Raw genomic sequence first — 27,842 nt, 5'->3', positions numbered from 1 at the left:
CGGGCTCCCTGTGTATCTCTTTTCTCTCTCATCCAAATTGGCTAACTTTCTGTTATCTCGAGTAAAGCAATGGTTTTAACTAGCGACAGTGGAAACTTAGTCAGAACATTCTCACTAATGGCCCGGCTCAAACTGTGAGTCGGTGTAGACTACGTATCAATTCACACCGTGAAGATGAATGCAGTTGCAGAGGATGTCGACTTGAGTTTTACAGACCTGGAGTGCGTGTATCTACTCTACACGAAGCCCGGCGGAGGCGAGAGAAAGAAGACTGTTCTCTCTAGGCTAAACCTGGGTCTTAACTGCACAAACCTGTAAGTAAATCACTTTGTTTACTTGGAAGAAAGCAACGGCCTGCTCATACGCACTATCAGGTGAACATAATGGAGGAAGGAGTGGGTGGGGAAAAATAGATTCACGATTACAGTACAGACCAAGTTTGGACACACCTTCTACCATTCAATGCGTTTCCTTTTTATTTTCCTGACTATTTACATGAAGATTCTCACATGAAAGCATGAAACTATGAATGAACACATATGGAATTATGTACTTAACAAAAAGTGTGAAATAACTGAAAACATGTCTTATATTTTAGATTCTTAAAGTGGTACCCTTTGCTTTTTATTAATAAAGGGAAATAATTCCACTAATTAATCCCTGACAAAGCACACCTGTGAAGGTAAAACCATTTCAGGTGACTACCTCATGAAGCTACATTGAGAGAACACCAAGGGTTTGCAGAGTTATCAAAAAGCAAAGGGTGGCTACTTTGAAGAATCTAAAATATAAGACATGTTTTTCAGTTATTTCACACTTTTTGTTAAATTACATAATTCCATATGTGTTCATTCATAGTTTTGATGCCTTCAGTGAGAATCTACAATGTAAATAGTCATGAAAAATAAAGGAAACATTGAATGAGAGGTGTGTCAAACTTTTGGCTGTACTGTATGTATCGGGGGTTTTTATTATTACAAATGTAAATGGGCTGTATTTATATAAGCTTTTTCTAGTCTTAACAACTACTCTAAGCATTTTAACATTAATTCCGGAACCATTCACCATTCACACACATTCATACACTGGTGGCCGGAGGCTGTTGCGTACAAGGGGCCACCTGCTCATCAGGTAAACACTCACACATTTACACTCCGATGGAGCAGCATGGGGGGGCAACTCGGGGAAGTTCAGTGTCTTGCCAGGACACTTGCCGACATGGGACTGCAGGGCCAGGGATGGACCACCCAACCTTCTGATTACCACTGAGCCACAGCCGCCCCTAGTCTAGTCTAGATCCACACAGCATTCCTGGATGGGAGAAAACGTGCTCTGGTTTATTGGCATTTCTTTAAACCACTATTTGGTTTTCATTATAGCGGGCCAGAAAAAAAATTTAATATGAGTGACAACTGAGATGCAAACTGAGCATGTATACTCTTGCCTGTTGCTGGTAGTTGCCATGGTAACGTAGTAGCTTAATAAGTCAACTGAAACACACAACCCACAGATTACCAACCAAAAACGGGTCAGAAGAGTTTCCAAAATGTCTCCGGTTTAGGGGCCGGGACACGAGAGCAGGGGGAATGAGAGGGGGAAACGTTGGAGCAGGGGGAATGAGAGGGGGAGAACGTTGGAGCAGGGGGAATGAGAGGGGGGAAACGCCAGAGCAGGGGGAATGAGAGGGGGAAACGTTGGAGCAGGGGGAATGAGAGGGGAAACGTCAGAGCAGGGGGGAATGAGAGGGGAAACGCGTTGGAGCAGGGGGAATGAGAGGGGAAAACGTTGGAGCAGGGGGAATGAGAGGGGAAACGTTGGAGCAGGGGAATGAGAGGGAAACGTTGGAGCAGGGGAATGAAGAGGAAGGCACCGGAGCACGGGAATGGGGAAACGTTGGAGCAGGGGAATGAGAGGGGAAACGCCAGAGCAGGGGGAATGAGAGGGGGAAAACGTTAGAGCAGGGGGAATGAGAGGGAAAACGTTGGAGCAGGGGGGAATGAGAGGGAAAACGTTGGAGCAGGGGGAATGAGAAGGGGAAAAAACACGCCAGAGCAGGGGGAATGAGAGAGGGAAAAACACCAGAGCAGGGGGATGGGAAGGGCAGAGCAGGGGGAATGGGGGGGCCGGAGCAGGGGAAACGCCAGAGCAGGAATGGAGTGGGAACACCAGAGCAGGGGAATGAGGAGGGGAAAACACCAGAGCGGGGGAATGAGAGGGGAAAATACCAGAGGAGGGGAATAGGAGAGGGAAGCGAGCCGTGGACGCAGGGGGAATGAGTGGGGGAAACGTAGCAAAAGATATTTTTTTAAACCAAAACGTAGCGATGTAAATGTAGCCTCAGTGGACTTCTAGACTCCTGGGACCTCCTAGAACCTCTAAGAAACCCCTGGGACCTCCTAGAACCTCCTAGAACCTCTAAGAAACCCCTGGGACCTCCTCGGTGGCCGTTGGTGTTTATGAAGAGGAACTTCCGAGACAAAACGGTTCCCGCTGAATGAGGCTGACTGAAATGTTGAGTTATTTTCCACAATCTCTTTCCCCGGAAGATCCGACAACATCTGTGTGTGTTTCACACAAACACGCACACAGAGCCTGTCTGGTATCGATCCGTTCACAGGAGCAGCCAGCGGAGCATAAATCATCAGAGCTCGTTACAACTTCTACAGCAGCGAGGGGCAAACAGCGGCCTGTGGGCCTTCAGCTAGACGTTTAACCCTGTCTTCTTGTTGCATCAAAACATCTGCACGATTCTTCACCCATCTAGGTTTAGATAAGGATGTGAATACGACTTTTCAATGCATTCATATATTAAGCAGCTCTCGTTTATTGTGCGATACTTTCGTTGTGCAACACAACGCAGACATTTGTGTGTAAGGAGTCATTTTTCAAGCAAATGGTTATCGATGTGAGAGAAAACATCTGCCCTCAGATACAACAGCACAACGAACAGGCTTACACATCTGTTTTATTCTTATATGAAATTAACTGACGTCTCCAGCACATGTTAGACTATACTAAAAAACACATGGTTATTAAATGTCACATGATCAATTAGGCTTAGTGTAAACATTTTCAGAACTGTGATATCAAGCCTAAAGGCCCTGAGACACCAAGTCGATGGCGAATAACCATTAGCGACTGTGGCCCCACGTTGTCTTTGTCAATTTGAAAAATTGTTAGTTAACGTTAGTTTATTTTGTAATGTGTCGGTGTATGTCGATCTTTCAAAAGACATGTTTATGTTGAAATAAATACACCTACACAAGCAGTTATGTATCTCGTATACATTTGTTTGCCATCTTATGGACATAATGTTCAAAAATACAGTACAGGCCAAAAGTTTGGACACACCTTCTCATTCAATGTGTCTCTTTATTTTCATGACTATTTACATTGTAGATTCTCACTGAAGGCATCACAACTATGAATGAACACATATGGAATTATGTACTTAACAAAAAAGTGTGAAATAACTGAAAACATGTCTTATATTTTAGATTCTTCAAAGTAGCCACCCTTTGCTTTTTTATTAATAAGGGAAATAATTCCACTAATTAACCCTGACAAAGCACACCTGTGAAGGTAAAACCATTTCAAACCATTTATAGAGTGTGGTCTAGACCTACTCTATCTGTAAAGTGTCTCGAGATAACTTTTGTTATGATTTGATACTATAAATAAAATGGAATTGAATTGAATTGAATTTCAGGTGACTACCTCATGAAGCTCATTGAGAGAACACCAAGGGTTTTCAGAGTTATCAAAAAAAGCAAAGGGTGGCTACTTTGAAAAATCTAAAATATAAGACATGTTTTCAGTTATTTCACACTTTTTTGTTAAGTACATAATTCCATATGTGTTCATTCATAGTTTTGATGCCTTCAGTGAGAATCTACAATGTAAATAGTCATGAAAATAAAAAGGAAACGCATTGAATGAGAAGGTGTGTCCAAACTTTTGGCCTGTACTGTAGATATTCCCATTGTTCAAACCTGTGTTTTTTTAGAAGGAACATTTGAACGTCATTGTCGGACAGCTCTTACTGTATGTGTATTGGATTGATCAGATGAGTGGAAACATGAGAAGAGCCTTCTGTGTGCGCTCTCACAGTCGTTTGTTTGCATCGTCTTAAAGGGATACTCCACCGTTTGTTGAAATAGTTCTTATCACGGTCTCCCCTAGCTGTAGATAGGTGGGCCAACGCATTTTTTTGTCTCAGTGCGAGTAATTATTGTTTTTTTTGTCTTTTGTTGGCTCACTTTTACTCACAACATGCTAACCGGCAACATAGGATTCCATTCACTACGCTAAGCTAACTAGCTTACTGGACTAAAACGATGCATGCACAAAAAATGTCTACAGCTAGGGGAGACCGTGATAAGAACTATTTCAACAAACGGTGGCGTATCCCTTTAAGCTTAACAGCCAATCAGATGGATGGAACGGCCGACTGCGATTAAATGCGGGACACACCGCAAAAACTAGGGCAAGGTCGCCTTGGTGTGTCAGGGCGCCTATAAACAACAGGACGGGACCGGTATACCGAATTTGACCACTAGGTGGTCACAGCCGCTCCCGTTCTTTAAATCAATCACACAACGCCGTGGTGCTAAGCGCCGGACGGAGCCACGGTGCCTCTGCTAAATAGCCTCTGGAAGGAACTTGTTTTGGTGGAACATGTGTACGTTCAAAAGTAGTTTTAGTCGTGCAACAGAAGACTCCGATTGGACAGATAGTCTAGCTAGCTGTCTGGATTTACCCTGCAGAGATCTGAGGAGCAGGTAACCATAGTCCTCACAAATCAGCCGGAGGTTAGAACGCCAAAACAAAGAAAGAGGAAGGGGACGGACATCCGGCCGAAATGAAAGACATCTGGTTGAATTCCAACAAACAGTCCTGGAAAATGTCATCGATATAGACTAGACATCCCATAATGAGAGTGTAGCGACTCCAGACCACATGTTGGTGGTCACGGCTTTTGTCCTGCAACATTAACACTTTGCCTCATCTCTTTCAGTTCACTTCTTTCCTCGGCTTGAAATCCCGAAATGTTTCCAAAGCGCCGGTGCAGTTTTAGTTTTCTTTGAGACTAACTAAAACACATTAACGTTCTAATACACAAACACAATGAGAAAAACACTAAATGAAACAGCCAAGCTGCTAACAAAGCTACTTCATTCAGGAAACAGCGATGCTACCGAGAAGAACTAAACTAGTAACGCTAATGCCCAACACTGCTCGCAACACAAGTTGGATTTAGCGCCATGATGCCGTCATCACAGGTTGTCAATGTCAGCTACAGAAGACTTCATAGACACAATTACATTACATACTTATCATTCCAATATGCATCTTGCACACTACTTTGCACTATTACCTTTTGCACTTTACATCCCACTCCATGTGTACTTCAATCAATCAATCAATCAAAATTTATTTGTATAGCGCTTTAAAACAACCAACAGGTATCCAAAGTGCTTCACATCTTGAGCTAAGAATAGACAACATATGTTGCAATAAGAAGAATGAAATGTAGAAAACAGTAAAATCATAAAAAGGTTACATAGAAACAGAAAGAGGAAATTGTCACACCACTACTGCGTATTAAAAGCCATTCTAAACAGGTAGGTTTTGAGTTTAGACCTAAAAAGAGCAACATCTGTAATTGTGCGAATATCAGGGGGTAACTTGTTCCAGAGTCTACTTGTCTTGATATTATTTGTCTTATTTGTATATTTGTATTTTTGTATATTATGTTGATATGTGCCTATATGTATATTGTTGTCTCTATTGTACAGTATGTGTCTATATTCTATCTGTCTACTGAATGTTTACTACCACGTGTCCGTTTGTTGAATGTCTAGAGAGTTAGCATCTACCGAAGGCCAATAAAACTGATTCTGATTGTGAAATGGCGGTCCAGCTAGTTTGCATACAATCAAACTCGTTCAGCCTGAGTCACCGGACCTGACCTGACCAAACCAACTCTAGGATCCACAAATGATCCACAAACAAGATGATTTCTGAGTAAATGCACCTTCCCATTCACAAACAAACACAACCTAATGTGAATAATCTGCTGCGCGTGCGTGTGACGTCATTGTCTCGTTTCTTTGTCCGACCAACAGTCCTAAATCCAATCAGCTGTTGTCGATAATATAAAGCAGAGAAAAGCAGCAAAAGATCACATTTGAAAAGCTGTAATTATCCGTTGATCGACTAATCGATTAACTGTTTCAGCCCCATGACTTATTCTCAAAATCTCCATCGTGCACATTTGTAAAATTTCGATTTTTGTGAGTGGATCATCTTCTGTCACAACTTCTGAGACTCATGGAGCCGCGAAGATGAATCGATTGCTTGTGAACTATTAAATTAATAGCCAACTTTTTTGATAATCCATTAATCGGTTTGAGTCATTTTTTTTTATGAATAAAAGTCAAACTTCTCTGATGTCAGCGTGTTAAATGTGAATATTATTCTAGTTTCTTCTCTCCTCTGGGACAGTGAACTGAATTTCTTTGAGTTGTGGACAAAACGAGACATTTGAGGACGTCATCTTTGGCTTTTTGGGAAACACGGATCCACAATTTTTCATCATTTTCTGACATTTTAGAGACCAAGACAGCTAATCCGTTCATCCATAAAATAATCCACAGATTAATCGACTGTGAAAAAAATCGTTAGTTGCAGCCCTAGGTTTCATTTAAGGCAACAAAAAAGAAGCCACAAACAACCTGCTTAATCTGTTTATAGATTCGACTTCTCTGGGTGCAACAACCTGGTTTTCAGTCTGTGAAAACTGACAGAGTCACAGAACAACAACAGCTGATAAACAGGGAGCGTTCTGCTCTATGCTGTCTGATATTCAACATCCAATAATCCCAATAATCCCAACAATTGAGCAATTAAATCCACTGAACCCATCATGTATTGCTCGTGGAGCTGAAGGGGGGATTTTCTTGGAACTTGTTTGTTTCGCATCTTGCAGGTAGCTAATCTGTGAAAAGAATTGACCTCTCCTGATCCAAATGCCTCTCTATAACACATTAACCCGCCTTTCTAACAGCTGCCACCCGCTGTGTTTCTGCCGGGGTACGTGGCTGTGTAACATCCTCTCACAAGCTATTAAAAATCAGACAAAAACAAACAAAGAAACACCGCCGTGGTTTAGGAGGAAGAAGCCAGAGAGCTGCACTCACCTGTCCGGGCTGTGTCTGCGTCCAGAGACGGTGCTGCATGTGTCTGATGATGGTGTTCACTGCTCCGCTCTGCACGGAGACGGATGAGTGTGTGTGTGTGTGTGTGTGTGTGTGTGTGTGTGTGTGTGTGTGTGTGTGTGTGTGCAGGAAAAGCAGCTCTGGAGGTGTGTGCATGTTTGGAGCAACTGCGCAGTGAAAGCTGCTCTGGGAGCAGCAGAGAAGCTTTCATTTCAAAGCTTTATTATTTAAAAAAGGTAAATTCATGTGGGATCAGGTCTGCAGACAACATGATGCAGGATGCAGGGCCGGAGCCAAGGTTTGTAGAAACACAGAGTGAGTACCACCCACCCCATAACATAAACACATGAATAGGATTAAAAAAATGGCGCAAGGCTGGTTTTTAGGATATTTATTATCACAATAAACTAGCATTTAAATTTCACTTTATGAGTTTTTTTAACATTAATATGCGTTCCCCCAGCCTGCCTATGGTCCCCCAGTGGCTAGAAATGGTGATAGGTGTAAACCGAGCCCTGGGTATCCTGCTCTGCCTTTGAGAAAATGAAAGCTCAGATGGGCCGATCAGGAATCTTCTCCTTATGAGGTCATAAGGAGCAAGGTTACCTCCCCTTTCTCTGCTTTGCCCGCCCAGAGAATTTGGCCCCCCCATGAGAGAGAGAGAGACATCATGGCTTTCAAATGAGCAAAGTGGCAGTTGGTCAAGGCCACACCCCCTCTCCTCCTCAATAGCTACAGACACAGAAATGGCACATCCTAAGGAAAGCTCATTGTGGGACTGGCTCTAGTGGCTGTAATTCTGCACCAAGGCTGAATTTAGGGAAAGAGACTTCAGATACAGTATTAGGGGACCACTAAGGTCTATATAAAAGAGACTTCAGATACAGTATTAGGGGACCACTAAGGTCTATATAAAAGCATCCAAAGAGCACCATGTCATGGGACCTTTAAATAAGTCAAGTTGAGCTTTTGTCTCCTGTGATTTAGAGTGTGTCTAGTCACACTCTAAAACTAGCAGGCAAAGAAGCTGAAATAAAAAACTGAAAGACGCTGAAATAGAAAGCTGAAAAAACTGAAAGACGCTAAAAACAGAAAAAAGCCTAAATAAGAAGCTGGAAAAAACTGAACGAAGCTGAAATAAAAAAAAATAAAAAAACTGAAAGAGGCTGAAATAAAAAGCTGAAAGATATTAATAAATGATTGCAAAAATCAATTTTCTGCCACTTTAACGGATGGTTGTAAAAGGATGCAACGTTAAAAGTGAAACACACGTTTACCACCTACAACCAGGGCTTTAGTCGAGTCCAAGAAAAGTCAAGACCAAGTCCAAATTAGACAGTCAAGACGGAGACAGATAAAGAGAATCCTCTTTACGACCACTTACCTACCTTTTGATAATTTATGTGATGTGAGAGACATCTTCTATTTTGCACCCAACTACAGTATCAAATTAGGCCACATTGTTTACTTTAAATACAACAACTTCACATTTTAGATGTTGAGTCTTTTTGTTGAGGAGCAGCACAACAACCCATTTCACCCACGTGAAGAAGGTTCAGGAGATTTGTGACTTACACGGAAGCATTTAATGAACACTCTATTGAGGAGACAGTAAGACACGCCGTACAGTTTAGCCACCATGTGTTATCGTGCAGTGCCGTCCCAACTCTCTGACGTTCCTGTCCTCCTGAAGGTGTATTTAAACTTATTCTGGAGGCGTTACGTTTAGCTGAACCTTTAAGGTAAACAAAGATATTGCAGGCGCCATAAACAAAAGACGCTAAAGCCTAGTACAGCCTCTCGGAAAATTCTGAGGCTTGGTCAGCATCACGCAAAAATCCCCCTTTAGCATCTGTAAGGAACACACCGGGCAGAGCAGCAGCTCGACCTCGGCGCTGTAAGATGACGTAGTACTAAGAGTGACAACGGTAGAGAGTACGAAAGACCATAGGGTGGTTCGTTGGGGGACAAACAACACAGGACTTTCACCGAGGAGACCGGGGTTCTTGTCCTGCCGTGTCACTGAAACGTACATTTTGTAACCCCATCCACCATTTTTTCCTAAACCTAACTGTCCCGTTCTTGTGCCGCATGTCGGTTAAACGTACGACCCGAACCAGACGCCAAGAGGCCCTACCGAGCGTTTCTAAATATGGAGCTAAAGCAGACTTTTTGCATCAATAACAAACGCCACAGGCATCTGACCAAGCGTTTTTTTGACGACGTGGGAGTGAGACGGTGTTGGAACATTTGGCGAGTCCACAACGGCCAAGTCCGAGACAAGTCCGAGCACTGCTTATTACCATTGGTGAGGCAAAGAGATCTAAACGGAGATCTTTGAGATTGTAACTTTAAGTACACATTTGAAATACTTTTACTTCTCTTGAGTCTTTTCTTTTGATGTCACGTTCTACTCCGTGCCATCTCAGAGGGAAATACGGTGGAAAGATGGTTTTCATTTCCTCTAAGAAGAGTGCCCCATGCAGCCATCTGTTTCCTTTCCTCTCAATCAATCCTCTTCACTTCGACACTAGCTAATAAACGAAGGAAAGTTGGTTTCCTGTTCTGTCCCACCCGAATCAAAGAATCTGGCTGTAGCTAATCTGTGTGAAAACAAATCAAACACAAAAAACCCCCCAAAAAAACAGATGTGCCTCACTGTAAGTCATGCATCTGATGGAAAATCTATTTTTAAGCGATACATGAGTGTGGTTTGGTGTGTTCACCTTTCAGTCTCTGCAGGGGTGTGTGTGTGTGTTATCAGTAAACCCCTCTGTGAGAGAAATGCCACTTGTTATCTTCCTCAAACGTAAAGCACCCGTTCAATCAGCCTCACAAATGAGACATGAAGTGCGTCAGAAGCTCACCGGCAGCCAAATAACACCCCAGAGGACTGCAACGCTGCGTCCGCTTGGGACTGACTCAGAGCAATTTGCTGCGATAATGACTTTCAAAATCTCCGAGATGGACTGAAGAGAGAGAGAGAGAGAGAGAGAGAGAGAGAGAGAGAGAGAGAGAGGATCTACAGAGAGTGTCCTTGATGCTTTGGAATATTGTTATTTCTGACATTCATGCCAATAAAGTAATTTGAATTGAATTGAGTGGAGGAAGGACACTGAGAAAGGCTATGGTGGAAGAAGTTTTCACATCCATATATTGTTGGCTAGTTTCTTTTATAACCTACATGTGTTTTGTGTGCAGGAATCTTAATGTGTAAAGTAACTAGTAACTAAAGCTGTAACAGATGAATGTAGTGGAGTAAAAAGTCCAATGTTTCTCTCGGAAATGTAGCGGAGTAGAAGTAGAAAGTGGCATGAAAAGAAAAGACTTGGGACGTGACTTGTTGTTCGGGAACAGAACATCAATCAGTGTGTGAGTCTTGAGCCAAACACATGGACAGATGAGTGGTGCACTTCAACACACAATCCAATCTTTAGATAATAATTGCTTTCACACTGCAGCTGTTACTCCTTTCTATTCTCCACAGCCGCCTACTTTTTCTAAAGTTTTATCGGTGTGCAGCTGTCTGTAGGGCTGCAACTACCACAAATGCCAAAGTCACAACACAAATGCAAAAGCTAAAACACAAATGCAAAAGCCACAATGCAAACGCAAAAGCCACAACACAAATGCAAAAGCTAAAACACAACAGCTACAACACAAATGCAAAAGCCACAACTCAAATGCAAAAGCCACAACACAAATGTAAAAGCCACAACACAAATGTAAAAGCCACAACACAAATGTAAAAGCAACAACACAAATGCAAAACCACAACACAAATGTAAAAGCCACAACATAAATGCAAAAGCTAAAACACAAATGCAAAAGCCACAATGCAAAAGCCACAACACAAATGTAAAAGCCACAACACAAATGCAAAAGCCACAACACAAATGCAAAACCACAACACAAATGCAAAACCACAACATAAATGTAAAAGCCACAACACAAATGTAAAAGCCACAACACAAAATGCAAAAAGCCACAACACAAATGCAAAAACCACAACACAAATGTAAAACCACAACACAAATGTAAAAAGCCACAACACAAAATGAAAAGCCACAATGCAAACGCAAAGCCACAACAACACAAATGTAAAAAGCCACAACACAAATGTAAAAGCCACAACACAAACTACAAAACACACAACACACAAATGCAAAGCACAACAATAAAATGTAAAAGAACCAACAACACAAATGTAAAAACACAATACAAAACACACAAACCACACACACAAATGCAAACCACACACAACACAAGAAAACACACACACACACACACACACACACAACAAATCACAACCACAACACAAAACACACACACAACACAACACACACACACAAAACACACACACACACACACACACACAACACACAATGAACACAAACCACAACCACACACAACACAACACACACACAACACAACAACACACACACACAACCACACACAACACAACAACACAACCACAACACACACACACACACACACACAACAAAACACACACACAACACAACCAACACACACACACACACACACAACACACACACAACACACACAACAACACACAAATCAACAAACCACACACACACACACACACACACACAAACAACACAACAACAACACACAACACACACACACACACACACACAACACAAAAACCACAACACAACAAAAAACACACACACACACACAACACAAACACACAACACAACACACAACACAAACACAACACACACACACACCACACACACAACACAACCACAACACAACACACACACACAACACAACACAACACACACAACACAACACACACAAAAAATAACAACACAAATAAAAGAACACACAAAAAAAATAAAAGAAAACACAAAAAGACACACAATGGAAAGAATAAAATATAAATGAAGAATAAAGAATAAATAAAGAATAAATAGAAAGAATAATGACAAAAAAAAGAAAAATAAAGAACATAAAGAATAAATGAAATAAAGAATATAAATGAAAGAATAAACAAAATGAAAGAAAAATAAATGAATATAAATGAAAGAATAAATAATGAAGAAATGAAAGAAAGAAATGAGAAATAAAAATAGAAAAAAAAATAAAAATGGAAAGAATAAATGGGAAGAATGGAAGGAAATAAATAAAATGGAAAGAAAGAAACAAATGAAGAAGAATAAATAACAAACAAGAAATGGAAAGAATAAATAAAGAACACAAATGAAAAAACACAAATGACAATGAAATAAAGAATGAAAAGGAAAAAAATGGAAACAAAAGGAATAAATACAACACAAATAAAAATAAATAACATAAATAACAAAATGGAATAAAACAAACAAATGAACAAAATAAGAACCAACATAAATGAAAAGCCACAACACAAAAAAAAGCCACAACACAAATGCAAAAGCCACAACACAAATGCAAAAGCCACAACACAATTGTAAAAGCCACAACACAAATGTAAAAGCCACAACACAAATGTAAAAGCCACAAACAATAAACAAAAGCCACAACACAAATGTAAAAGCAACAACACAAATGCAAAACCACAACATAAATGTAAAAGCCACAACACAAATGTAAAAGCCACAACACAAATGCAAAAGCCACAACACAAATGCAAAAGCCACAACACAATTGTAAAGCCACAACACAAATGTAAAAGCCACAACACAAATGTAAAAGCCACAACACAAATGTAAAAGCCACAACACAAATGTAAAAGCAACAACACAAATGCAAAACCACAACACAAATGTAAAAGCCACAACATAAATGCAAAAGCTAAAACACAAATGCAAAAGCCACAATGCAAAAGCCACAACACAAATGTAAAAGCCACAATGCAAAAGCCACAACACAAAATGAAAAGCCACAACACAAATGCAAAAGCCACAACACAAATGTAAAAGCCACAACACAAATGTAAAAGCCACAACACAAATGCAAAACCACAACACAAATGCAAAACCACAACATAAATGTAAAAGCCACAACACAAATGTAAAAGCCACAACACAAATGCAAAAGCCACAACACAAATGCAAAACCACAACACAAATGTAAAAACCACAACACAAATGTAAAAGCCACAACACAAATGCAAAAGCCACAATGCAAACGCAAAAGCCACAACACAAATGTAAAAGCCACAACACAAATGTAAAAGCCACAACACAAATGCAAAAGCCACAACACAAATGCAAAAGCCACAACACAAATGTAAAAGCCACAACATAAATGCAAAAGCTAAAACACAAATGCAAAAGCCACAATGCAAACGAAAAGCCACAACACAAATGTAAAAGCCACAACACAAATGCAAAAGCCACAACACAAATGCAAAACCACAACACAAATGCAAAACCACAACATAAATGTAAAAGCCACAACACAAATGTAAAAGCCACAACACAAATGCAAAAGCCACAACACAAATGAAAAGCCACAACACAAATGCAAAACCACAACACAAATGTAAAACCACAACACAAATGCAAAAGCCACAACACAAATGCAAAAGCCACAACACAAATGCAAAAGCCACAACACAAATGCAAAAGCCACAACACAAATGTAAAAACCACAACACAATTGTAAAAACCACAACACAAATGCAAAAGCCACAATGCAAACGCAAAAGCCACAACACAAATGCAAAACCACAACACAAATGTAAAAGCCACAACACAAATGCAAAAGCCACAACACATATGCAAAACCACAACACAAATGCAAAACCACAACATAAATGTAAAAGCCACAACACAAATATAAAAGCCACAACACAAATGCAAAAGCCACAACACAAATGTAAAAGCCACAACATAAATGCAAAAGCCACAACACAAATGTAAAAGCCACAACACAAATGCAAAAGCCACAACACAAATATAAAAGCCACAACACAAATGCAAAAGCCACAACACAAATGTAAAAGCCACAACATAAATGTAAAAGCTAAAACACAAATGCAAAAGCCACAATGCAAACGCAAAAGCCACAACACAAATGTAAAAGCCACAACACAAATGCAAAAGCCACAACACAACAGCTACAACACAAATGCAAATTGCTAGCTTTTTCTGTCTGTTGTAGTTTTACATTTCTGTTGAACCATCACGGCGACTTACTTTTGTGTGCATTCCAACGCAGAATGATTGCAGCTCATTGGCGGTCTGGCACTATGGAGCACGTATCCCTGATCAAGAACCATTAAAGTCCTGCTGCTCTGTGTGAGGGAGCCCACTGTTTCTCTGGCACTCAGTGCTTATGAATTTGGAAACGTTGAAGCTAGTGCTGATTGCACAGCGGGAAAGACTTTGAGATCAATCCGCCTCTGGCTTGATTGGGCAAAAATACAACTGTTCCGAATATGTTTTCGTGGGTGAAAGCAGTGTTGATTTGGACACCGTCTGTAATGGAGGTGTGGTGAGCATCATTGTTTTTTTTGATCCCGACCAGAAAACGTATGATTTTTACCCCGGTGTGTGGACCCACATGTGGCCCGAGGCTCTCTAAAAACGCTGTCTCACTCCTGTTTTGATTAATTTTTCATGGAGTATATTTTTTTTGGGAAAAAGTAAACAACATCAGAAAAGCAACCGATGAGACACGTTGTACACCTGCTGGGTGAGTTCATGGAGACACTGTTGTGCAGTCAGTCGGCAGGAGTCAATTGAACTTTTATTGTCAGACAAACCCAGTTGTTTTTTCGCTTTTACTTCATCACCTTATTTTCTCTTTCACACATGCACCGCAGCCCTGGACTTCTCCAACATTCCCCCGGAGGAGCTGCATGTGAGAATGCAAATGTGTGAATCACATGGAGTGCACATTAAAAGGCCTTCACCCTGCCAGCTCCTCAGTACAAAGTCTGTGTAATGTCCGATTCAGCCCAAAGTGTGAACAGAGCAGCTACATTTTTCCGGAGAATTCACAGCGAGCGAGTGGGCGTGTTGATGACGTTTTTTTGATGAGGCGAAATTCAGGAACTTCTGTCTGTAAGGGCCGACGCTGAAATCCTCAGACATTCGGTTGTTTATGAGGAAATTAGGAACCAGCTATGTGACCGCGGTGTAATCCGCGGCATGTCCTTCCTCCTGCACGCTCGACCCAGGCGCAACACCTGGCCTAACCGACCAGGTTTAGGAAAAAGATAGTGGGTGGGCTGACAAAATGTATGTTTCAGTGACACAAGGGACAAGAACCAGACACGCACCCTGGTCTCCTGGGTGAAAGTCCTGTGTTGTTTGCCTCCTTACTAGGATTTTCGGTCTTTCATACTACTCCATACCGTCATCTTACAGCGGCGTGGTCGAGCTGCTGAAGGGTGATTTTTGTCCCGGTATCTGGCGCTGAGAGACACTGACCAAGCGTCTGTATTTGACGACTTGGAAATGAGAATAGGGGGGGTTGGTCTAGGAGCTTCCAGGGTTTGGATTACTTGTCCAGATGAAACTACAGAAACTAAACACTCGTTTTGCCAGGCCGCAGGTAGAATGACCATACCTAGAGATTGGCATGGTTTTATTTCAGTTAGCCTAATAGCTGGTTTGATTTGCATTGAGAGATGATTTAATGGAAAGTTCCCAATGCCAATCTCTAGGTATGGTGAAGGGTATGTGATACCCTTCACAGTTAACACTTTAGTGAATTAAATTTAAGGCATTTTCATGAGACTTTTCGAGCCCTGCAGATCGAGGCTTTTTTCAACATTTGAAAACATATTCCTCCTGCACTTGAGAAAGTTTTTACAAATGATACCCTCATGAAGAAGATGAAGAGTTGTTCTTGGTTTTGGCACGACAACAACCCTCTTCAGCGCGGCATCACAGAAGATAGAAACTTTTGATCTCTCCTGAGCAGCCAGCAGTGCTACTGTACGCACATCAGAGACCATCTGCGACCGCCTGAAATAGCATGAAAACGCATCTCCAGTGTGATCCAGAGAGTATCTCATCAAGTCACACACAGTCCTGGAAGTGAAAGCTTTCACACGTCATGGTTTCTGTGCTTTTGGTCTCATCTCGTCTCAGACAAAACTGAATCAACAAGCAGCAATGTGAAAGGCTGAGAGGATGGGTTTGTTAGCCAGCTAACCTCCCTTCAAAGACCTGCAGCGAGCCGGGGGAAGGAAGGAAGGAAAGAAAGAAAGAAAAATGTGAAGAAGCTCGCTGGCAGCTTCGTCCTCCACAGAGATACCTGTTTGACTCTCTGCCCTCTGGAAAATGGCCTGACCGCTTCAGCAAGGCACCATCTGCCTCTGCAAAGGTCCTGTCACGCACGCACACACACACACACACACACACACACACACACACAATATACCCTGATAGCCGTCGCACTGACAATGACATTTACTTAGTTTAACATTTTAGGAAATACACTTATCTTTCTTTCTTTCTGAGACTGCAGTCAATGTGTTGCATACAGTTCTTCACTTGTCTTAGCTTTTTGAACGAATGGTTCATGAAAATGCAAAATGCATTAGACATAAACCTATAACTAGTGAAAATAACAGTAGAAATCTAATCAAAGGATTTCAGCGTAACTTGTTTAGAAGCAGGGTGAGAACTACTGTGGAGCTAGGGGGAGCTCGGCTCCCCTTAATGAGACATGGGCTCCCCTGAAAACGTGTGAAATTTGGGGGGCAGGGGGGGGGGCTCTAAAGATATTAACAGTGTGTCATTTTGACGTGCAATTTCAGTTTTGTGTAATGTGATCATCATGGATTAAGTGTAAAATTGCAAAAATATCATTAATTCATTCATGATGGCGATTTAAACCTAATTCACTTCAATAAAGATAACTATACTCATGCTATATACTTTATTATACATTCTATATACTATATACTATACTATACATGCTATATACTATACTATACATGCTATATACTATATTATACATTCTATATACTATATACTATACTATACATGCTATATACTATACTATACATGCTATATACTATATTATACATGCTATATACTATATTATACATGCTATATTATACATGCTATATACTATATTATACATTCTATATACTATATACTATACTATACATGCTATATACTATACTATACATGCTATATACTATATTATACATTAAATATATTATACAGCTATATTATACATGCTATATACTATATTATACATATATACTATATACTATACTCATAAACATATATACTACATGTATACTATATTATACATATACTATATTATATACATATTATACATCATATATTATATTATACATCTATATACTATATACATACTATACATGCTATATACTATACTATACATGCTATATAATATATATACATGCTATATAATATATTATACATGCTATATTATACATGCTATATATTATATTATACATGCTATATACTATATTATACATCTATATAATATATTATATAACTATACTATACAGCAATTAAATATAATACACTATATATATACAATATATATAACTATATATTAAATATACTATAATACTATTAACTATGCATACTATACAACAATATATACATACACTATATAAAATATACTATAATATACATAATACACTACTAAATAACACAAAAACAATAAAACATATAACAAACTATACATATATATACAATATACACAACAACAATACAAACACCAACAAAAACAACAACAAACTAACAAACATTAAAACATATACAATACACTATATACAACATTCTAACATAAACAAACATCCAAACACAACACAACATATAAAACAAAAATATAAATACATATATAATATACATAATACTATCACTAATCACAACACAAACTATACACTATAATATCCATTACAACATATATACATTATACATATAAATACAACACTATAAATATACATACACATATACAATATAATATATACACTATATAACTATACATGTTATATAACTATACACTATAATTACATGCTATATGCTATACACTATACTTATACATGCTATATACTATACAGCTATATAATTAGCTATACAGCTATATACTATACATGCTATATAATTAGCTATACAGCTATATACTAAAACATTCTATATACATTATGCTATACATGCTATATACTATACATCTATATACTATGCTATACATGCTATATAACTATACATGTTATATACATACATCTATATAATTATGCTATACATGTTATATAATTATACACTATACTCATACATGCTATATAATTATACACTATAACTATACATGCTATATGCTATACATGCTATACACTATACCATACACGCTATATGCTATACATGCTATATAATTATACTATACATGCTATATACTATACTATATACTATACTATACATGCTATTCTTGTCATGACGATCAAGGCGTGGCGACGCTGCCGTGCAAATTCAACTCATGTTAGTACACGTTAACTCAAAGATTCACTATCAGATCCTTCATTTTGGTATTACTAAGAAATTGTGTAGCGATGACGTAGAAATAATGTCCTCTCTGGCTGAAGATGGAGGTGGTAACAGCTCGTCAGAGGCCCGGTCACCATCCTAACCCCTCTCGCTCCTCTCTCTCTCCCGTTAAATGAAAAAAAGAAAGTAAATAGTGGGCTCCCCCAAATGCCACGGTATAGTTCGAACACTGTTTAGAAGTCCGCAGTCGTTTGGAGGTTTCAAGTTTTAACATATTTTAGTAGTAACTGTTGTCTTAGTCTCTTTTTACTGCTGTTTCAGTCTCTCCGTGTGTTAAATGTATTCTCAAAGCTGTGGTGTGGCTGTGAGCTCTTTCTCTAACACGCTGAAGCCTTCGGAGCATTCAATTCCTATTAATGGAGTTAATGAAAGTAATCATGCAATATGGCTGCTAATGAATTATCCAGCTCGCTGTAATTATGTGCTGTAATCCACCGCCCACTCCGCTCACCTCACCTCTGCCTTAATTATGTGGAGCTGGCTGCCAAAACCAGCATGCGCATGCTAATCTTTTCATTAAACAACGGACAGACGTGCTGCACTGCAGTGCTGCAGTTAATTGTCAAACCTGCGTGTTAATAATATCACAGAAAGATGTATCACAAAAGAATATCACAAAAACAGGTTGGCTTCTGGGGCTCCAAAATAAACTTTGGTTATTTGTTGTGGCTAAAAGGGATATAGCTAAGGTCAAAAGTTACACACAAGTACACAAAATTACCCAAAAGTAGTAGTAGGGTTAGGTGTGGGTGTGTGTTAAACCTAACCCCAAATCATGTTAGTTGAAAGCGCAGCTCGTGCAGCTTGCTTTATCTTCCTCCCATTTTAGTCTGTGAGCTGTAAATAACAGAAACGTCTCCAGGAGCAGTTGGATCGGAGCGCAAAGACACTGCACATCAAAACATTTTGGTTTTCAGGTAACGAAAGTATAAGAAGCGCTAAATGTCCTCATAAGGAAGCATTTTAAGTTTTATTTTTTTGGGGGAGGGGGGTGGATGGGTCAAACAAACACAGGACTTTCAGCCAGGAGACCAGGGTTTAGATAAAGCATGTTTAGATCTGACGCTAAAGGAGACTTTTTGATAAAGCAGCTGACCAAGCGTCTGGATTTAATGCAATGGGAGTGAGAATGTGTTGGTCGGCCCATGACGAATGGGATTGTTTTTTCCCTTTATAGGAGAATGATGCAGCCAGACTTTTCTCAGCACTATGATGACAGATCTGTGTTCTGCATAATGCCTTTTTTTTTTAAACCGTCCCTGTGGGCTCAGCGCATGACAGACAAACCACAAATTGAAATGAGCGACGACTACATTAAAGCACTTTATCTCGACAACAACAGAAACACATCACAGTAATGGCCTTTTAGATTACGGGGGTTGAGTGACAGCAGCACAAATTAATGTCTGTAAAGTCTCAGTCTGTGTCGAGGGACCTTCGGTCTGTGCCAGAGGGGAGCCGCTCTGACTCCAGGTGGAGGTCTGAGATTATATTTTGAACCAATGTGCCAACTGACTGTTTAAAGATGGCCCAAAGAGAAGGATGCTCTTTAACTATTATTATGCAAGTTTGAATGCAAAAGTCTGATCAGCAAACCAAGTTGCTAACCTTACCCCATGTTTCATAAGGCTTTCTTCAATTAAATAATCAAAAACAAGCCTGAAACTTTCAAAATCAGAGTTAGATAAGAAATCTTTTCATGCAATTTTGTGTAAAACTGAATTTCATCCAACCCGTTCTCGCTCCCAACTCGTAAAATATGGACGTTTGGACAGTGTCTGTCAGCTTCTGAAGCGACGAAAAAAAAAGCGCCTTTCAGCGTGTTTGTAGAACGTACCGGGGAGAGCAGCAGCTACGCAGGGTTTAGCTTAGAGAGTAGTATGTAACGGGGAAATTCCACATAGGGAGGTTGGTTGGGGGGGAGGATGGGTCAAACACAGGACTTAAGCCCACCCACGAGCTTTTCCTTAACCTAACTAACCTAACAAAAGTGACGCCAATAGTCCCGACCAAGCGCGTTTAGTTAAAGCGCATTATATGGCGCTAAAGGAGACTTTTGGCGTCAATAACAACGACAAAGGCAGCTGACCAAGCGTCCGTATTTTACGAGATGGGAGTGAGAATGTGTCGCAACGTCTGATACGACACAAAAAGCACCCTTCAGCGTAGGCTTTCCATAATGGAACGCACCATCTGTGGAGGAAAGTGTGGCAAAGCAAGACTAGTTCAGGACCCAAAATGTAGATTGGTGGACAAATGGATGGACAGACATCTCCTTCCAAATCCATTTTACAGAAAACTCTCCACAGCTGGCACAAAATATTACACGAGACAAAGCTACAGTATGTTTTATAACTTTGCAGCCAAAACATTAGGACAGTTATGTTGTGTTTATTCCCCCTGCGATGCACCATCAGTGGAAGGACACAGTTAATGCTGGTGGTGACATGGCAGTGACCTCCTGCGCGGCTCATTATTACATGCTACGTGCACACCATTAGAAATGGCAGCTGTTTGGCAGCGCAGGCTCAACAAAATTTGCATGACATTCTTCTCCAACTGGCGCCAATTATCCTGCAACACAAACCCGGCTGTGGAGAGTGAGTCCCATCTGTTCACGAGTTGGTGTTTTCTATTCATGTGTTCAAGCTTTTAACTTTTGAGTTTAGTCACGTTTCCCTTTCTTTGTTTAAATAAATCCTGATGATTGTCACGATGAATGAAATGCAAACTACAGGTGGAGGTGCAAAGAAATCCTGTAGACTTTCACTTTAGTGTTAATTTCGTCACCTATTTTTAATTTAGTCTTGTGCCAAAATGTCCTTGTTAGTTTTAGTCATATTTAGTCATTCACATATCTTTAGTTAGTTAAGTTTTAGTCAACTAAAAGTCTTGTCATTTTAGTCTAGTTTTAGTCAAAAGAAAACTAAATATATTTACAGCATAGATATTTTTTGTCTGGATTGCTTCCAGTCAGTTAAAATGACACATTCTGACTTTTTGTCAATATCATTGTACGTAAAATGCGACCAAATATCGAGCCTCTTCCTTCTACCTAGCATGTTGTCGGTCTGGCAGAAATCTCGGGTGTTCGCTACTGTCTATGGTTGTTGTGTTCTTGCGCCATGTAGTTTTGTGTTTCCTGCACCTCGGATAAAAAAACTAAAAACAGCTGCACTTTCATATGGCTCTTTGTAATTAATGTTAATGTATTTGCACTTACAACTTCTCTGGAGTTTATACCTTCAAGGTTGAAAGCATTTAATTGGAAGTTGCTTTGGACAAAACCATCAGCTCTAAATGTAATGTAAAAATTAGACATCTCCATTCTTATTTTTCATTTTGTTGGTACCCGTTGTATATTTGGGGTCAGCCCTATATTCCCACAGCCCAATGGTCCCACAGCCCAATGGTCCCACAGCCCTATGTTCCCACATTTCTAGGACATTTTCAAAATTAGGTCTTGTATTCCTATATTTCCCTTCAATTTAAGCCCTATCCTTGCACAAAATTTTTTTAGGGTTTGGGTTAGGGGGTAAAATCTGATACAAATTTATGAAAAAGTAAATGTGGGAACATAGGTCCTAATTTTGGAAACGAAATCTTAGAAATGTGGGATCATAGGGCCTAATTTTCAGTGAAAACAATATAGGCTCGCTCCCGTATATTTTATCACACTATTACATGAGGGTTTAGTTTAGTTCAGTTTAGTTTATTAGGATCCCCTGCAGCTATCCTTCCTGGTGTCCGACACAAATATTTTATTATCCGTCATCTTATTGTCACAACATTATCCATCATGTTATTATCACTTCAGTAATGCTTATGAACTGTACGATCTGTGCAGGCATTACGGTCATAGTTGCATCACTGTCATTCCAAAAAATGAATTTAAAATCACACCCTCTCAAGTAATATTGCCTAATTAAACCAGTGGTTCCCAAATATTTTGGCTTGTGACCTTTTACAATAAAGTTGTGTGTAGTTGGGTTAATGGAAATTTGTCTCCTGCAATATTTGAAATCCTCAGATCCTTTTAACGAGCCAAATGTTATTCCGTATGTCTCTTATTGTTAACAAATCCCATTTTACATTTAAAAACCCAAGACATTCTCACTCCCATCACGTCACAAAGCGATGCTTGGTCAGATGCCTTTGTTATTGACGCAAAAAGTCTCCTATAGCGTCACATTTAGACGCGCTTGGTCGGGACTTTTTGTTGAGCTCAACTGGCTCCCTGTTGAGTTTTGTGTTACTATGTCAAGGCTGACCATGGTCTATAAAATATTGTTTGGTAGTGTCCCAATTTTTTTGTCGTGTCTTATAACTAAGGTAAAGGACACACACAATATTTACATGCGTGGCAGCATATCTGACCTGTGTCCTTATAGATTTAAGACTATATATACTATATAGGGGCAGTTCAGTGGAACAAGTTAGATCAGCAAATTAAAGTAATTTCCACACTGAAATCTTTCAAAAAGACAGTAAAGGCCTGGTTACTAGATAGGGTTGCGGAATAGAACAAAAGGCAAATTATCATTTATATTTTTATTTATTTAAGGAAAATGTTTTTATGTCATGTCAATTTTCATCACACACTCTGTACGTGTCTTGTCCTGATGTGTTGAGGACCACAATGTAAATAAGTCCTGGACTTTATTGTGTTTTTATCCTTGATTGTATTAGATGTCTATTCATGTTTATGGCATTTTTTGATACAATTAAATAAATCAAATCAAGAAGTTACTTTTTGACGCTCTGGGTTGGGACGTACGTTAAACTGACATGCAGCACAAGAATGGGATAGTTAGGTTAGGGAAACATGGTGGGTGGGGTTAAAAATGTATGTTTCCGGTCTCCTGGGTGAAAGTCCTGTGTTGTTTGACCCATCCACCACCCCAACCTACCTCCTCACGCGGATTTTAGGTCTTTCAAACTACTCTCTACAGTTGTCGCGCTTAATACCAGGTCATCTCACATCGTCGGGCTGCTCTTCTGCCCAGCGCCTTCCATACAGCGTTGGTATCTGACGCTGAGAGCCACTGACCAAGTGTCAGTTTTTTTCCGAGTTGGGAGTGAGAACGGGTTGTAAAAAACACAAGTTTATAAAATACTATTCATGGTTGAAGATTAAAAGAGTGGTTCCTAAACACTTTTGGCTTGTGATCGCTTACGATAAAGTTTTTGTGTAGTTGGGGCCCCTTGTCATGTTTTAGAAAACATATAATCGTGGCCAGTTAGCTCACTTGATGGAGCAGGCAACCAAAAAAATGGTGCCGGTACGCTCTTGCATTGGCAAATCATTATGACATTTGAGATTTTTACAGTGAAAAAAAACTTGGAGATATTGCTGGTACAACAACAATTTATTGTTATTTATTAACAACATAAATGTAGGTCTATGTATTTATTTAAACAAGTTGTGTGTGTGTGTGTGTGTGTGTGTCTGTGTGTGTGTCTGTGTGTGTGATTCTCTTGACAGCTTCAGTCCCCTCTCTGTCTGGCCAGCAAGTGATTGGATGCTGCTACATGTTTTCCAGCCCAGTTTGTTATCTTTAAAAACGAGCCACCTGTTTGTGGAGCAAACGTTATTGTTGACGTCAGTGTCATTGACTAAGGTAACGTTAAGGTCGGTAGCTGCAGACTCCTCATTAACGCTAGCTGTTCCGCTCACATCAACGTTAACGTTAGTTTGAAGCTCATGAATCGTAGCTACCTGATGTTTCTGGTTGGACTTGGACCTCTGTTGACGTGTCTGGCTCTGGCACACACATTCTTTTAGTACCTTTCTGAAGCCAGGCTAACAATACGACTTACAAACTCCACACATTTCTTTTTAGTTCCTAAGTTTTCAGCAGTGAAAAATCTGTTACGGTCAGGCTGCAGGCATCAGACAGCTTTTCCGAACTGAGGTAAGTCACGTAGTGCCCTCTGGGTAGTGTAGTTTATTTAACGTCAGGGTCAATCTATCGGACACTGACGCTTTCTCTGTCAGTGGTAGAGTACCGGCTACATGCGAGAAGTAGCGGTACGCAAGAAAAAGTGCAGGTACGCTTAAGAGTAAAATGTAGAAGTGCCGGTACTGTGTAGTGGTGAGTACCGGCCCACTTCGAGCACTGGGCACACGTGTATATATGTTTATTACTCGACGAAGAAGGTCCAGGGTTCATGCCCGACCTGTGACGGTTTCATGTAGGTCTTCCCCCTTTCATGTCTGAGCGGTCCTATCATTAAAGGCGGAAATGCCCATAAAATAATCTTTAAAAAATGTTTACAAAAAGAAAGTGTATAATCTCAGTTTACAAAAAGAAAGTGTATAATCTCAGTCATACATGAAACATGACATCTGTCTCCCCCAAATTTTTATCATTTTGTTTTGCCTACTATTTAAATTTCAATCCAATCCAGCAAGTCACAAGTCAAGTTCCAAGTTAAATCCCAATTGAGGACCAACGCATTTAAAAATAAAGTCCAACAAGTCCCAACTGAAGACGCGCTAAAGGTTTCGACCGTCAATCAGCCAAATGTCATTCTATATGTTTAGTATTGTCGACAAATCCCATGAAAATATCCCAGGTGACTTGACTTGAGGTTTCTTGTATATTTTCCGCTGCAGGTTGGTGAGCTGTTAACGTCTAGAGAGGCACAAAAACCCAGAGGGAGGTAAGGGATTATGGGATTAACACACAGCTGGAGCTTACTTAAGAATCAGAGCAAAATGTCATGATTCTGTTATACGTGGAAAAACCTTTTTAGAACATCACCAGACTTACAAAATGTTGCTCATATTGTCTCCTATGACAAGAGGTCAGCCTGTACCTCCATCTTGGTGAACAGTGTCCCTTTTCTGTCTCCTCGGTTACGTGGACATTACATGGGTTACATGACAGCAGAATTTCAAGAGAAACAGAGACAGTAACACTTTACTTGAAGGTACATCTACATAAGAGTGACATGACAATGTCATGACACATGAACTCTAACTCTAACCATAACCATTTCAATCAGGAGAAACTTTGTTGCAGATATGCAAATATTTATTGTAGATAAGCATAATATGAAATGTACAAAGTCTTTGGAGATTAGACTCCATCATTAGAATATTTAAAGGGGTAGAGAAACAGACATATTTCGCCCCCAATGGAGCCTAGACACTGGTGATGGCGGAGAGGGAGCCAGGAGGCCGAACGAAGGACCCGTCCGCCGGAAAGGGACTCCGGTTGCAGTGGATGATGACGCCTGGAGGTGGAAGGGAAGTAGGAGGGTTGCATGTTTGCCTGAGAAGCCAGCTGTTAGCAAGGAGAGAGACATTTAAAGCAGGATGTCATGCTGTGATTGGATCATGAATTTGTGGCCAATTCTGGTTAGTTTACTGAAGAGTGAACACCTTAACAGCTGAAAAGATTTAGGGAGAGATAGTGGTGATTGCAGTGATTAGAAGTCTTCCTGAAAGAATTTGCGCTGAGATTCATGACTTGTCATGACAAAAACCGAATGACACTTACTAAAAGAAGCATTATGTCATAAATGTTTATGACTTGTTCATAATGTTTATGACACGTTCATGACAGTGTCATGTCACTCTTATGTAGATACCTTCAACTAAAGTGTAACCACAGAGACTGCTAAAATAAGAGTTCAATTACTCAGACGGAGGCTGATTCAGTAGATGTTTATCATGCACTTCCGGAAGAGCTCAGCGTTGTGATGTTGTGTCCTGATAACTAATGTGATGTTTCACCCAGTGTGACCCCAGAGAGCCGGGCGCTGTGATCCTGCAACGAGGCAACACCGAGACTTTCTGCCTCCACAACCAGCTTCATGTGGGTAAGATGACGACTGCAATCTACCAACACACGTCTACACTGACTACGTTTACATGCACATAATATTCAGTTTTTTGCCTTTATTCTGAAAAAGACAATATTCCTCTAATGAAAGTGAATATTCCACTAATATTCCAGTTAACATGCAACTGTGTAAAAATCCAGCGGTGGTGGACTTGTTGGAGCATGTGAACACAGCCTCCCTCTTTCATTCCTTCAATCACCATCTTGAAAAGGTCGGCTCATACCATGAAAATTAACAAGTTCCAAGTTAGGTCCCAAGCAGGGCCACATGGAATCTGTGGACGCAGAATTCGGTCGAATTTTTTCTGCAGATTTAAAACAACTTTAAAAAACTAATTAAAATAATACCCAAGCAGAAAAAACTGTTGGCTAATTTCAGCAGATTTTCATTCTGGATCACCGTTAAACACCGTGAAACCATCTCAAGTTCCAGATCGTCCCAAGTCAAGTTCCAAGTTAAGTGCCAAGCGAAGACCGATCATTTCCAAATCAAGTCTAACAAGTCGTAAATCATGTTCTAAGTTAATGTCCAAATCAAGAACAGAAAGTCCAAAGTCAAGTTCCAAGTCAAGTTCCAAGTGAAGAACAAGTCCCAAACCAAGTCCCTATTCAAAAATAACAAAATGCATTTGTCTTTTTAAGCGGGGTGCGTGCGGGGTTGGTGTCCCAGGGACAAACAAGACTTTCACCCAGGAAATAGGTGTTCCTGTCCAGGGAGTACTACTTAAGGGGACAGCTGTTTTAACCCAAACCACAATAGTCCGAAATCAAGACCAACAAATACCAAATCAAGTCCAGCAAATCCCAAGTGAATAACAAGTCCCAAACCAAGTCCCCAGTCAAAAATAACATATCTCAAAGAGAATCCCAAATCAAGTCCAACAAGTCTAAAATCAAGATCCAACAAGTTCGAAGTCAAGATGGAGTCCCAAATCAAGTCCCAAATAGTAATAAGTTTATTTGATATAGCACCTTTCACAGACAGAGTCACAAAGTGCTTCACACGATAAACATTTGTACAAAACATAGTAAGTTACACAACTAAAAAGACTAAAAATCATTAAAAGACAAAATTTTACATACATGAATCAAAAGCAAATTTAAACAAGTGCTTCTTCAGCTGCTTTTTAAAAGCTTCAACAGAGACTGCAGAACATAAGACAATAGGAAGACCATTCCCCAGGTTTGGAGCCACCGCTTCAAAGGAACGGTCACCTCTAGTCTTTAAACGGGTGCGTGGGACAACCAGTAATCCCTGGTTAGAAGACCTGAGTGGCCTATTTGTA

Source organism: Perca fluviatilis, chromosome 17 (assembly GCF_010015445.1).
Source record: "Perca fluviatilis chromosome 17, GENO_Pfluv_1.0, whole genome shotgun sequence".
NCBI classification, from domain to species: domain Eukaryota; kingdom Metazoa; phylum Chordata; class Actinopteri; order Perciformes; family Percidae; genus Perca; species Perca fluviatilis.
Note: the sequence above shows the minus strand (reverse complement) of the source record.